A 16,601-nucleotide genomic window follows, 5' to 3' on the forward strand; every position below is an offset into this window, starting at 1 on the left:
ATTGAAAAAAATTAATTAAATAATTTATCTAATTTGATTTATTTCTTCAATATGGATTGAGTAATTTTATTCGAACTTTTTGTACATTATTGAGCACACTTTTGATAATATAAATAATAAATATTTCCTAGTATGTATTATTATAAATTAGCTAATAAAATTGGTATGAGAATGTACTAATATATTAAGTGGCACAACCACTCGTCTGCTTTCAGTACCTTATAAGAAGCAGATACAAAATATCTATAAAATATCTTTCTAATAAAATGTGATAGAATTGTTTCGAAAACCAATGAATCGCAAAGAGCTACAGAATTTCTGACAGCTAACTGAATATTTTTTATTATGACTTGCTGAAATCGTGCGCAAACGCCCCCGTCGGTATAATGTATCTATTAGCTTAAACTGAAAGCTTCTTAGCTACTTTGCTGACTTATAAATTGTTGTCGTGTACGAATGCTGTAAAACGTGTCTGTCATACAATGCCATCAATATCAGACTGACATTCTTAAAATTAGTTGATAATAATGGTGGTGGTAGAGTGGATGATATAAGCAAATCTTCGTGCTTCATTTCACATGCCGACCTGCACATTTACCATTCACCTTATGCCACTATAGCGCGCATATTGATTTAAGCTGCTAGATATATTTTGCGAACAAAGAAATTTCGTAGTTCGAACTTATTGTATAGCCTTACCGGACCATAGAAATATGCAAACACACACACTCATACAAATAAGTGAAAGAACTTGTAACTGCTGGGAAAATATCCGTGAATTGTGAAATTAGTAAATCACTGTCATGTCAGGCGTATCAAAAATTTATACGAAAATGTTGGCAGCGCTGAGCATTCTACTATGCGAGTCTCATATGTACGGTGAAGTAAGACTTCTGTTGCATGTCCGCGTTTAATGTACAATGCCATCTGATGTGACTTGGCCAGATTCCTGCCATCGACAACAATAGATGCTGATCATACATTTGTATGTCCCTTGTGGCTATTCTTCAATGTCAGGCGACTCTTTCATTTGTTACAATGTTTGTGTTATGTTTGTTTGTATATTGGAGCAGGCTAAAACCAAGAAAATTCTTATGCGCGCAGCGTTTACACGACACTCACAGCAACAATAAAAAATCAGGTCATTAGACATTGGTATCTATTGTGTGGCTGTGAGCTGATTTCTAATGAGATTACTCAAGCGTATACAGTAACTAAAATATCGTATTCCACAATTAGTTTTTACGGTTTTTTTTACATATGAGATTTACCTGAACTATGTAGAAGAAATTAGTGCAAGATTTTTGATTTTTTTTATGAAGCATTTGTTGCTTTATTCAAGTAACCTCTTCCACTTTTCAGCCATTTGTTGTTTCATTCAAGTCACCTGCTCCACTTTTTCGACAACTGCTGTAGTTTATATATTTTTTCAGATTTTTCTGTGATTTATTGCAGCCAATTGATCCCCTCAAGGTAAAAGGTAGTAATCATCTTGTACGATACAAACTCACTTATATTACTCATACGGCATGGATTACTGCAACATATGCTGGAGGTAGAGCAGCCTCTCGAATGTGTTTGTATACGTTTTTGTTGTATCATCGTTTAGCTTTTGCCACGCAGGTGCCTTTATTGCATTATTTATTTCATAATGTCAAGACACTTCCACATGAACAATACTTCCAGCAACTTTTGTATCGCCGGAAAACGATTTGTTTGAAAAATGTAAAAAACTTACACACACATTGAATTGCATTACTTTGGTACATATAAAGTATGCATATATGAAATAACGAAACTTTCATTTTTATGTAATTAAGAAAAAAATTAATTACTTAATATAATTAAGAAAAAAATTACTGTCCTTAATAACTATGCCAAATAAGAGCACGATCCATCAACCAGTTTGTTTGCAGTAGCTGCTTAAGTCGGTACACCTCAGTAGTACGTAGCGATTATTACAATGGATAAAAGTTGCAAAGAAATTTCGTGTGCAAAGCCGTTGTGAATGTTGGAAAAGGCGTACGTTGATTCATTTTTATCAAAAACACAAGCCCAAGTGGCAAAACTGATGAAAATACTAAAAAAACGAAGGATATGGTGCTTGAAAAAACGATAGACAAATGTAAAAGAAGCCAAGACTTCTCTCGCGAGTCCGTATGAATGATTTTGGGTATGAAACGCGTTCTTGTTCCACTCATTCCGTTAAAGCGTATTTTTTTTCATCGAGCCAAGATTGTAACCGAATTTAAAGCCAAACACGCAATGAATACCACCGATTAACCGCCGTGTTCCCAGATTTGGCTCCATGTGATTTTTTTCTTGTTCTGTAAACTGAGATTTCTACTCCGCGGCAATCGATCGAAGAGATAAAACAAAAATCACTGAAGGAGCTGAAGGCCTTCCAAAAGTCCAAAAGATGTATTAATGATAGCGATTTTGACCTCGGATCTTTTTTATAGCAAATAAAATTTCCTACAAATTTGTCACGCACATTTTTTCTATAGCTCCTGTCATTTACGAGATATATACAAAAAATGCGAAATTCTTGGAAAAATCGGGTTTAGAGCCCCGTACTACCTCGCCGGTGTGAGTTACGACTTTGTTGCTCTGGGCACTTTTGTAGAGTGAACAATTCTGAGAAATATGCGTCCAAAGTCAAAGCGATGCCATAAAATACCTCTGATCTGTAGGAATTTAAAGATAAAAACTCACGATTGTAGTGTATTTTCTATGGAAAATTTTTACAGGCCTTGGTCCAGTTCTTAATGTTAATATTAAGGGCTAAAATTTTCAGGGAATTTTGTTTAGGGTATTTCCAAGGAAATTTCGTAACGGGACTGAAAAAATTAATAGTTAAAAAAAACACCTTAATATATATACATACATATATACATGTATGTATATGCAAACATATATATACTGTTTGTAAGACAAGAGGTTATTTGCTATTTATAAAAATTATTCCAAAGCCATTCCGTAAATAAAATTGCAGTATAACCACACTAGAACTCCATTATATTGGAAGTTTTATAATTGATTTTTAAATAAGTTTATAAAATTCAAACGCCCTAACAGCTTTTTACAACGTTAATAAATGGCTATCGTACAAATAATACATTTAAATTATTTATATTAATAATAAATAAATGAATGCATAACGAGATAAAATCACCCCTGTTAAGGGAATTTAATTTATTATATTAAATCCTGTGAAGTCATTTTGCAAACAAATAAAATAAACAAACAACTCAAATGTGGCACATAAAAACTCATTTTTTTGTATAATTGCTCGTGGGCAGTTCAACTAAAGCACAAGCAGTAATTTATTGTTGCTGGAAACATAAATAACATTTTTAACAACGGAATTAATAAAATACTGGCAAATGTGCGCGTAAATTTATTTGATTTTTAGCCTTGGTCCAAATACGAAAGCATTAGCATTGCCAGTGGAGCAGGCGTCTGTTTGACCCTTAATTCAATCGCGAATTTAAAGCAGCTGCTTTGGCACGAATTTACTTTGTTGCGCAATGTATAGGGACAAAACTGAAAATAACAGCACACCAAATAGCTGCTCACGACAGTAATTTAGGTTCAGTGTAGCAAATTATCAACACTTTACATTTTTTTACATCTTTATTAAGTTTTTTATTTCATACAAATTTTTCATTTTTAATTGAAATTATTGGGTATTAAAAAATTGTTTCAACAAAGATATACTGTTGTTAGTAAAACACGCTCTTTAATTTTCATTAACATAACACACATATTGACCGATATTCATATGTTGTTTAAAGTCACCCGAAAGTGCGAAAATATTTATGGTATATAAGGGACTAGCGAAGTATTGACCTGATTGAACCGATTTTTGATACACAGAGATGTTATTATCAGGAAAAGATTTTTTCTGAATTTCATCTTCCGATTTCATCCAGTTCCACACTGCCGGTAGGAGTTGTTATAATATTTGTGCTGGACAAATTCGGACTATAATACTCTGCGACAGCATATGGCTAGAGTATAAATATTGTTTACACACTACTCAAATGAAACGGAAAATAATTAAATAATGGCAAGCTAAAATTGCAAATTACTTTGCTGGTGGCCATCCATAAAATATACACCGAATAAACGGTACATTACAAGTTATCTCTTCTTATTGCCTTTGAGTGACAGTATTTCGTCTGTCATTTCCGTTGTTAAAAAAATAACCGAAATTATGCGCCACTTTTTCTATCTTTTGTTTTTCATCTGAGTGGTTGTTATTGTTTTATGCGAACAAATTGAGCGGCTCTTCAAAAGCGGCAGCTTAAGTGCATGAAATTAAGTGCTTCGCAACAAAATACAAAATAAATAAATACATTTGTTTACTGAAGGCGTGGTAAAGCAAAAAGTCGATAATAAGATAAGGCTAAGTAGTTAAATCGATAAGAAATACAAAGATAAAAAAAGTTTATTTTTAAGTTGCTAAATTTAATAAAAAAATTTCTTTGGCAATCATCTTAATTTTGGCAAATATTAGTGCCTATAAGAAGTGGGGAAATAGTTTATCTTTCATATATATTACATTATGGTGTCCGTTGTTCGAAAAGTTGATTTTCTATTGGAAACATCCACTGATATTTAATAATAGACGGCTAAATCTTACATACACCCATACTAATGCGTATTTTAATCATCAAATCACTACTTACAAGAACTTTCTAATGTAGATTTTAGTTCATTTACCCATCAAGTCCAAACGAAGTTAGCAAATTATTTTTATGTGGGTTACCTTTTATATTTCGAAATTCAAAAATAAAAAAAAATAATTATCGAAAATTGATTTTTTGATTTTCAAAATATTCTTCATTAAGATCTATATAACTTTGGCATGCGTTTGAACCAATTGCCACTCTGATAGATCAGTTGACAGCTGTTTACTTTCGAGCAGATGGGGGCATAAATCCACGATTCATCTTCTATTACGATGCCATGGACGTGTTTCGAAATTTCAATATCTTGTTAGTATTTCTCTCGACCAATTGACAAGAGCAGTGCATTTAGCGACTGACAAATTGTGTTAGATCCAACGTGAACAATTTTTTTACGTCTAAAGTTCATGCAATATTGAATATATGCTGGCCATACATACTAATGCCTTTATTTGTCTGAATCAACGATAGATAACATGACGATCTCGCAATATTAGCTTGCCCACTGCATCGATTATTTTCGGAACAGTATACGATCTCCATTGAATTCACCATATCATCGATAAACGCTGTTTCTTGACGGAGTTTCATCGTCAAAAATGAGCTAATTCACGTCAAAAGTTGTAAAAATGAATTGCCCGAAAGTGATTGTGATTTAATTCCATTTTTTGGTCAAGAAGAGTATTTTAAGTAACTGTAAACAACACAAAATAGCGTTCGTATGTCAAGACGTTCTTCTTATGCATACCATTAAAAATATCAAACTTTACGACAAAATAGTGAGTTACCAGATTGCGATACTAGTTTTGCCAAATTACAAAATATAAAAGGCAACCTACATACATACTTTCACTCTTTTGGATAATTATTTCGTTATTAGAATGAATGAATGTTTTTTTGTTGCCTAAACCTGCTCATAACCTCCAAAAGTATCGATAAAAATGCGCATTGTGGGTGATTTAAGTCGGTGTGGGCTAAAAAGTCGTCTCGTTATCGATGTGGGTTCATTCTTCCTTTGCAATGTCAGCACAAATGAGTAAATGGTTGAAAATTCATGCTTCTGTACATATCTTCTTCTTTTTCTTTACTGGCGTAGACTCTTTCGCGGTTATATATAAATATACATATGTGGTATTTAGGTACAAATATTCCATCGAAGCTTCAAAAGTCGACGCGTGCATAATAAAATTTCTTTTTTAATCTACATATGCACAGTCAAATTTGCGCTTAATAGAATATCACTCCTTTCAAAACTTCTGCTTTCTGTACATGTGAGAATTTTCGTAAATGTCTGCCACGTGTGAGCATTTTTTATTACTTGGCCAACTTTTGTTTACCTGCCCTAAATTTTATGGAAAAATTGTAATGGCAAAACTATTGATTGCTTAATGGCGTACCATTACCTTAACATGCACATAGGAGTTTGATATATTACATAAACATTTGTTTGCATAGTTTTATATACGACTAAACTAATAAACATACTATAGTAAAGCCAACACTGACAAAATCTATTTAATAGACAGAAAGATAACAACAAAACAGATTGGGTTGAATACATTGCTTTTACTCGGCGGGTTTGTGGTTGTGGGGTGCTCTACTCTTGTTTATAAATAAATATGGATAAGTATAAGTCAACCATCGTATACTTAGGAGAAGGGTTCATAACAGGCTGTCCGGGCTTGATTCGTTGCTATTTTTAATATTCAGAGAGTTGAAACTATTTTGTAAAAACTTCAGTATTTTATAAAAAAAACATTAAATTTTCATTTATTGCTCAAGTAAAAATAAAGTAGCGAAAATAGACCTTTGGGAGGCGGCACAAACGAAGATCAAGTCAGGATGGACGGGCTCTAAGATTTTTCTATGTGTTTGGAGGGTCTGAGCTAAGAGGAATTATGTTCTTTCAGGACAACACCAGACCACATACATAGATAGTGACTCGTCATAAGCTCTAGAAACTGTTTTAGGAGCAGCTTGCGCAAATTGTCGCACTTTTACTATCAGGGACGAGGGTTGCTGTGGGAGTGGCATTAAGAATGTGACTTCAAGATGTCATCGAATAAATGTTCATTTTTCAAATGTTCAATTTCAACCCTTTCAAAATAACCGCCTTCCGATGAAATGCACTTTTTTCAACCCTTTATCAGTCAATCATGTCAAAACTGCATCCTGTAAAAGCCTTTTGAGTTTGTTCAATAGTCAGAAGTCGCACGCAGCCACATAGTAAGTGAACTACAGTAGCATGACGTGTAACTCAACGCATACTATGTTTAAGGATCAAATAATATTCTTTGTTCACAGTTCGGCAAGACGGAAGATACTCTCCTCATTTTTTATCATTATATTATTCCGAAATCTAAAAATTATTTGGCCATATTTATAGATTTGATATTACCCATACAATGCTATATGCATATAATCACTAGAAAGCAACATAACTTATTTATTTTATCCATACATATAAATATGAACATGTATGTATTTCACAGATTAGTGATATAATTTGGAAACCGTTCTCTAAAAACTATTTTTGGCCACAACAATGCAAAGCAATAAAAGCGCGGACAACCTTGAAAACGCCAAAAAGTTGGACATCTTCCAAAGATGGCAAATGAAAATAACTGCACATGAGTCTATATACAAGTATATACGCATTTATGTGTGTGTATGTGAGTTTATGCATGCATCTACGAATATATATGTATAATATATGCAGATATGTGTAGAATTTAGCTAAAGAAATATTTACGATTTCAAAACGTCATGATTTCTGTGCCTTTTATTGCATTTATTACCGGAAATGATATTTATGGCAATTTCGTTATATTATCGATAAAAAATGGAACTTAACGTTCCTACTTAGTATCAAATCAGCTTAAAAATTTTTAAATATATGAGCTCAATAAATACTTAAGCGGTCACATGGATTTCCTTGGGTAAAAAACAGCCATTTTCAACAATTTCTTTCTCATATGAAAAATTAAATATTTTATTAGAATTTTTTATTGTTACAAAATACAATGCACAAAAATTTTGAAATTAAAAAAAAAAAGTTGTACTCGACCCATGTAACCCCTTAAGGGGGTATTCTGGTCTAGACGCAGAAATTTTAGGCATTTTTTAAACTAAGATAAAAAAAATTAAAAACATTTTTACTATCCATTTTTTTATATGTTTTTTATTGACATTTTAATAATATAAAAAAAATTGCAAGAAAAAAAACCAAAATTCGTCGAGATACGGGCCGGTGGAGTGGGGGCTTCAAAAAAAAACGGTGCGTCCTGGTTGACGTGATTTCAACCCTTGTAGAGATCTAAAACAAAAAAAAAACAAGAAGATTCTTCATTAGCAAGGATGTCGTTTTCGGGTTGCCCTTTTTCAAAAAAACACGGACGCCACACACACACACATCGGCTCACAAAATCGGCTGTATCTCCAAATAAGTCGAAAAATCCTTCCAATATCATATTTTTGAAAGTCTAAACTTTCAAAATATGCAAAAAACTCGATTTTTCAAAATCCTGGACCATAATACCCTATTAAAAGATCCAGCAGGTAGAAGAAGGAACTCTTCGAAGCGCTGAGTTGCGTACTTGAAACTTTAAACGTGTTTTTCTCTGGTTTTTTTCATTTTCTTCCATGGTATCTTAAAACACGAAAAATTCGCAACTGTTTTTTCAAATGTCTAACAAAAAGCCCATTTTTTACATACTATACATTTAGGCTTTCAGATTAAAACACACCTCATTTTCTTGTTTCAGCTAAGCCAAGCAGCGGAATCGTAGACGCAGTAGACGCCCATCTTTCGAAGTGTTGGTGTTCAGTATGCTGTAAGTCATGTTTTACATAATATTTTTAGCTTAAAATCTATATTTACACTGTTGAAATATATGTTAATAAATAATAATAGGCTTAATTAAAGCTCTATCTCTTTACTTATCGTAGGGAAAAAGTCTCACTAAAAAAAGGCCGTCACAGGGCAGCAGTTAAAAGCTTTAATGGAGCATTGAAATTCTTCAAAATACTTTTAATAGCAATTTCATATAATGATTTATTTTAAAAGAACCAAGGATAAGCTCTATTTGTAAAAATTGTTCATTAATTTATTTAAAATTGATTTTTTGGACACTCTATCAATATCTAAACACGTGAACCTGTTTAGAAATCAGAAACTTGAATTCACTATACAGTTACTTATTTCAGTATATTTATAGGGCATTCCTGTAAGAGCACCTTTTGAAGTGTTCTTCTTATTGGACACAAACACAAATATACTGTTGACTGATTGCTTTATACCGCTCTGTATTTATATGTTAATAAAATTGCAGTCTGGATCAACTCACATTTACTTTCAACATACATTTTATTGATGACAATCTTGTCATAAAAGTTCACACTTGAATTCCAGGTCATCAACTTATATTTATATATTCATACATTTGTCGCCAAATGACAATATTGTTTGCCTAATGTGGTTATGAATATACGTGACGCACAACTTGCACTTACGCCACGAACTCATTCACCCGTCTAACAACGCAATGACGGCAAAGGCACGTCCTTGCCAGCTATGTCAAATAAGTAATTTGTGCTGTGAAATGAGGGAATAAAATATCGTATTCACATACGAGTATGCCGAAGTATTTTTACTGGTTAATTGGTATTTTATGTAGTCACTAATGCCGATTGCAATCCTACATACATATATTGAGCACATCCATTTCAATGGTCACAATTTTTAATATAATGACCGAGCTAAATGGAGAAGGAGAATTTCGAAATTTATATAGTCTTAGTGATTGCATTAGCTTATGCAACTTCACCAAAAACTAATAACATAGCATGGCAGCTATTTCAAAGTTGATTTCACATTGCATGCAGTTCATATGCACTCATTCATTAAAATTAATTGATTTTAGATGATTGATTATCTATGTAAATAATTAATTGGAATTGCTTGGATACTCTCTTGTTGATACAAAATTGAAATTGGTAATTCTAGGAATGCAAATGAGTCGGGCCATAAATCGTTATACAATTACCATAATTGAACAGCACGAAAACACAACTCAAAACTTTGCTGTTTGGTGTACCAATTATGCAGTTATAAAATGGAGATGAGAAGTGACAGTTTAATATACATACATTTATAAGGCATATATTCTAATATAACAAATGTATAGAATTTGTATCTAATATCAAGTCTTTCGAATTTGATACTATGCCAGCTAATTCTACCATTTTCTCTATCTAAATTACTTGTGACATAACTAAATTCAAGAATACAGCTCAAAATTCTACTCATGATAGTTGAAATGATTATTTCGCTTGAAATTTACAACTATTCAATTTCCAAATGCATTTAGCAAAATCTTTAGATATCAAATTATATACTATATGCATATTTCACGTCTAAAATGTCGCATAAACCTTTATAATGCACGCATCTTCATCTAATTTGTTTTTAATGCTATTTGAGCACAAGAACTTTAGCATTGACATGTAATATTAAGCATTAAAGTAGATTAACACAAATGGTATGCATGGCGTATACGTAACATTTGCTTTCAAAGTGGTTATCACATTACTTATTTGAAAATAGGTCGGCTTACAAGGTATTTGCAAAGCACATGTGAACAAGCGAATATTTAGAGCTAATTCATTGCTAATGGCACTTGATAAGTACTGCTTTTGTAACACATTAAATTTTAATAATAGTTATTATATTTGTGTTACATGTATTTCTTGGCAGTATGGGAATGTCAGACTTGGGTGTAATGAAGTTGATGTGAACTAAATAATAAATAAGCATATATTAACTTACAGTTATATTAAATATTCACATGAACGTATATTAAATTGATACCCAAAATAGGGTATGCCAGCGGAACCAGTATGAAATTATGTTTTTTTTTTGTGAAAGTGAAAGTCTAATTTTTAAAAAAAAAGTAAACAAAAAATATTAAAAATATTGATCATTGCATTTCACATTTTGACCACCTTTTTGGCAACCTGTGGATAATATGCCAATAGAAATTTTCGTCTTGAAGCAAACCAAACAGACACCTAACTTCGACTTCTGCGTAGACATCGAAGTGCCAAGGAAGTCTGGTGAATATGGCGAGTGAGCCAGCAGCGCCTAGCCAAGCTTTTTGATTGTATCCTGCATCGATTCTGCTTTGTGTGCAGGTGCATTTTTGTGCAAGACAATTATTTTGCCATGTCCACTAGTATGTTTCGATCCATGCATGGTTAAATTGATCATTTGTTATCTGCAGCGATTAGTATTAACAGTTTTATCTGGTTTCAGAAACTCATGATATGCCACATGCTTCTGATCCCACCAAACACCGAATCAAGCTGTTTTTGCAGTCGACACTGATGGTAGTCCCGTATTAACCCATGATTTTCTCCGTTTAGGATTTCAAAAAAAAACTATTTTTCATCAGTGACAATTCAATGCAAAACTGATTTTCTTTCATGACTTTTAAGCAAAATTTCACTAGTGTTTTTTCGGTTTTCCTCTTGTCTTTCATTCAACTTGAAATGGAAATCAAATCATCATTTTTCAGTACAAAATTTATCACTTTCAACACAATGAAAGCATATGATGTTCCTTTCTTACCAAGAAACTGTCGGAATCGCCGATATCGGGCAACTATAGCAGATAGTTGCCATACAAACTGAATGATCGGAATCAAGTGCCTATATGGAAAACTTTTTCATTTGGAGGTTGCATATATCAGAAGCATAGCCGGCTTCGCTTAAGATAAAATAACTCAAATTAGCTGGAAAGGCTTTTAGTAGTATTTTAATCTACTAAAAATACAGAGAGCATTATTTTGATCAGTTCAAGTTAAAGAAATTCAACGAAATGCATCATTTAACTCTGGCAAGACGCAAAAACTTCAAATTTAATAAAATATATTGGACCTCTATTATTTTTATGTGTATAGTTGAAAGCGCAAAGTTTCGAAGGCATAAAACGACAATCATTTTTTATGATTATATCACTTTCAAAAATTGACGGAATGGTATTCATTGACATTGGCTTTGCCCTCGACATTTCCTTATAATTGAATTTAAAATCTGTCAAAGAAAATTTTCTAAGAATTACGAAATGACTTTGATGTTGCGCCAAAGCGAATTTCATTTCCACGCAAAAATATTCAATACTTAACCAGATGGTGCTGACGCAGATGACGTAGCAATTAACAAAAGCAGGTGGTCGACACAAAATGCACACAAAGCGAATAATTCAGTATAATATAATATAAACTTTAGTTAAGTCTAAAAATAGACCAGCTGTAGCTTAGTACTCTCCCCTAAACTTGATTACTTACTGGCAATGGATTTATAAATTTAGTTATATTAGTTTCTTTACCCGCGTTGGCATTGTACTTGTGCATTCTGTGATGTGGAAATCAAATATTTGTTAACGGAAATGCAAACTTTCTGCTGCCAGTGATACTGTTGCACACTTCCAACTGTTGTCGCAAACTTTTCGTTGATTTCATATTCTCTCGCAGTAATTTTATGCAAAATTTATATTTATCTAAATTGTCAGTGAAAAGTTTTAAATGGTTAGTACACTTTATCGCACAAGTGCGGTTGCAAGTGACAGAAGCGTTGCAGCAGGCAAAGCAGGAGAGAGAGAATTTATGCATAAGGACCCAGTAAGAAATTTTTTTGCAATATGCTTTGCTGTTAAGAAAGTCAAGAAAGTATGTTAAAAACTCTTTCTAATTTGTGCGAAACCAGACTATACTTCCCAACTTTGGATGCCAGTCTATGCAAGCAGAATTTGGAACGCAAATTATTTTGTTTTACTTGTGCTTACATTCATTATACAATAAATTGCGAAAACTTCACAACGATATTCCTTGAAACATATCTTTCTTATCCTTTTAAAACTAAAAAGCCAAAATTGTGTATTTTCTAGAGGAGTTACCGAGGTAAATCGTATCTATAATCACCAGATTTAAATTTTGTTCTGTCAAGATATCTACTTCGATGTAGTATTGACTCCTATTGGGCATCCAATTTCGGATCCAAATTAAGTTTTTATACAATAATCTAAGAAAATATAATATTAATAAGGTTGACCAAACCGCTGAGTCTCAGATACAGAACACAGCCACACATACATACACTCAACTGAATTTCATATAAAGCAAAGTAAATTATATTCGAGATTGCTTTTAAGACTCTACTACCGTGTCAACTGCTCCGATGACAGAAACCTAGTTTATAGATATTAATATTTAATATTAATGTGTTGCCCATTGCTGTTGTGAAAAATATAGATCCTCGAAACTACGTGGTAGTTCAGCACTTTTAAACTTTAATGGCGACTCTTGAAGTCGCAGTGAGGCAGGGCAACCGAACATTTTATACACTTGCAACTTACAGGAATCAAAGCCAAAGGAGTACCTTAAGGTGAAAAACGTCAATCAGAGGATCGCTATCCAAGAAATTATATAAGTCATGTATTGACTAACTTATGCGGCATAAAATTTCTTAGAAAACCTGAAACATTATATTTTCACTTAAAATAAAAAATAACATAACATCACTTTTCATAAGTTCAGGAGAAGAAAAAACGATATATGGTAATAGAAACGACTCATACTGAAACAAAATTTGAGTGAAATCCATCTGGCAAAATGTAAAGGAAAAATATTCTTAATAGAGAGCTCAGAATATTTGTTTTAACTTGGACTGATAGCCGTTCTTATATGTAATATCAATCACGGGGTGGCATTGTCAGCTGTTGGTAACCCAAGCAGAAACAAGATAAGGTTTCAATATTTCAAGTTTTACTTAAGGTGTTATGTTCACTTGCAACTAAAAAAAAACTGTTCTTTTTTAATTTTGTAAGAGTCTATTTTTTTAATAAATACATACAAACTTACAGAATTCTTTGAGCTTTAATAATTGGTAATTTTTTATCATTTTGGTTTCCTTTTATTAAATAACAGACCACCGTAAAGAGCAAGTAAGATTATTCTTCGAAAAATTATGTTAAGGCTTAGAACCAACACACTTGTTAGTGTTGCTAGATCAAAACAGAGAATGATCGATGTACTAGACTAAAAGTACCCTAAGAAGGTAGTTGGTTGTGAAAAAATGTTCCAAAATTGAATTCCTTCAATCATAACAATATAACCGACAAATATATCTAAGAAAGTAATAATGAAATATTTATCGGTAGTTCAATATATGAAGCATAATTATTTATGTGATGGTAATACTAACTGGTAACTGCCTGGTGGCGACACACGCCCGCAGAATGGGGGGAGATCGAGAAGATCTGCAGGAAATATCTAGAGCAGGGAAACAATAGAGCATTTCTCGTGCATTTCTCCCGCATTGACAAGACTTCGCTGTAAGCATAGTCCCCACGGTATGATACACTGGAGGAAGTGTCGATAGTGAGGCCGCAAAATCTGTTAAAATTCGCGTCAAGCGCAGAAATCCTAAAGGATGGCTACTCCTCTTGAACCCAGCAACTGAACTCCATCTGTCATCGCAATGGACCTAACTGGTCTATGCGTGGCTAATTGGCCTACCAAATTAACCTAACCGAACCTAATAGATGTATGTATATAGTTGAGGTGTTATTGGGTTCAATCAAAAATCAGTGCATTTTAAACGTTCTTTAGGATCCCTTGGTCTATATTAATTTAAAATTTTCAATCATAATGCAGCTCCGAAAAGATTTTACTACAACAGCACAAAATTCAAGCGAAAAACTACCGAAAGCAGAACATAAAATATTAAAAACGAAATAAAATAGTGTACAATGCCCAAAAGTATGCTATCATAAATACACTATTACATAATCCAAAGTTTACCGGGTGACACTGTTTGTCTGCTTTTGGGCTTATTTTGTTGTCATGTCGCTTGTCATGCTCCGCAAACAGTAATAAATCATTGTGGTATGCGCAAACGGCAGAATAACAAAAATAAAAATCATAACTGGGTAAAAATTCGTATATTTTCTGCTGCACTTGGACAATCTCAACTACACAAAACTGTTATAAGAGCTTATATTAGCCTCGTTGCAGGCATTCGGACAACAAAGCCAATAAGTTGGCATATAAATTTGGCTTAATGTAGAGGCGGCAAGGAATTAAAAACACTACAAAAATCAGCGACATTGCTGCAGCATTATTTCCAAGATAAAATTTGTGAATTTTTTCTGCAGACATTTCTTTTACGCTGTAGTTATGTTGTTGTGAATATAGAAAATATACTCGTTGATGGAATCATGTGGTATTCAATTTAATTAAACTCTCGTTAAACTCTCACTAAGTGTGATAGTCTTTGTGTTGAATGGAAAATCAAAATTAATATATATTTCGATTTATATGTTTGTGTAATAAACAGTCATATAGCATAATTAATTAGAATTTAATTATTTTGTAGTAGCTTTGGTTTTGTATTACCTTTGCGTATCAATTTTGCTTTCAACATTCAATGATAGCACCATTGTTTTTGCTTTATTTATTTCATTTTATTAAATATATATATGATATGTATGTGTACGCAAAAATATATGTGCTTGTTTTTCGCTTTAATGTATATTTCATTCCAATCAATTTTAGTGCACACCGACAAATCCCAAGATAATTGTCACAAAATTATACAACTTCAACAAGCAATAACATTGAGGAATATATGTATATATGTATATGCATTATGATGTCCGTTATTTCTCGATTCTTTTTTGCAAACGCTCTCTCAAATTTTAGTTTTTGTCTTTAACAAAGAAACCAATAGAGACAGGCTTTTATTTTCAATTTAAACCGTGCCGGAATCATGTTATATATTTTTCCACGCAATCCCATGGAACTTTTTTGTCTCTTGCAATATTTTTTTTTAACTCCGAAGAAATTAAAACAGCATTTTGAAAAAAAAGTAATGTAATGCAAATATTTCCGTTCTACAAAAAAGATATGCATAATTTTTTTCATGAAAACCTGTCTTCAAAAGTTACTCATGCAGTACACCATGTCGTATGAGTAACACAAAATGTATGAATCACTTGTATGAATGCTCAGAATATTGATTGTATATCTTTGACTGTGTTCAACTTTTAAAGAAATGTTTATATGAAAAAATATGATTTTTTTTGTTAGAGCAGAATAATAAAAATATCTAATAATTCTAATACTTTCAACTATGCGGAGTTCGTAAGCTCAACAGATTATAATACTACCAACCACGTTACTATAAGATTTCTTTTTGCTGTTTTTCTCATCGTGCTAAATAAAACCTAAACTCCTATGAATTTATCGAATAAAAAAACAGAAGTTTATACAAAAAATATAATAAATTTCAAAAATTATTTTTTACGGTTTAAGTTTATAAATATTTATAGGTATGGAGTAAATGGAGAAATTCAAGCGTTAATCCGTAACAAACATAGAAATCGACTACAAAAGTCATAACTTCGATGTGGTAGATAATTTCGTCTATCTTGGAGCCCTTGTAAACACCACCAACAATGACAGCCTGCAAATCTAACGCAGGATAACTCTTGCCAACAGGTGCTACTTCGGACTGAGTAGGCAATTGAAAAGTAAAGTCCTCTCTTGACGAACAAAAACAAAACTCTATAAGACACTCATTATTCCCGTCTTGCTATATGGTGCAGAGGCATGGACGATGACATCATCTGATGAGTCGACGTTACGAATTTTCGAGAGAAAGATTCTGCGAAAGATTTGTGATCCTTTGTGCGTTGGCCACGGCGAATATCGCATTCGATAGAACGATGAGCTGTATGAGATATACGATGAAAAAATTAAAGCAAGTAGGAATCTACAACTCTTCATCAAAAATTAAACACCAAAGCCACACTACTCTAATTTACCAAATTTTTAATGTAATATTATT

General features: G+C 32.6%; 1 protein-coding gene across 8 annotated transcripts in view; it reads right to left on the minus strand.

Annotated features, from left to right (window-relative positions):
- The window catches only part of LOC105222487 (uncharacterized), a 66,431-nt gene that overhangs the window by 34,496 nt on the left and 15,334 nt on the right, over window positions 1-16,601 (minus strand). The gene's annotated exons all lie outside the window — the stretch shown is intronic.

This window comes from Bactrocera dorsalis, chromosome 2 (genome assembly GCF_023373825.1).
Source record: "Bactrocera dorsalis isolate Fly_Bdor chromosome 2, ASM2337382v1, whole genome shotgun sequence".
NCBI classification, from domain to species: Eukaryota; Metazoa; Arthropoda; class Insecta; order Diptera; family Tephritidae; genus Bactrocera; species Bactrocera dorsalis.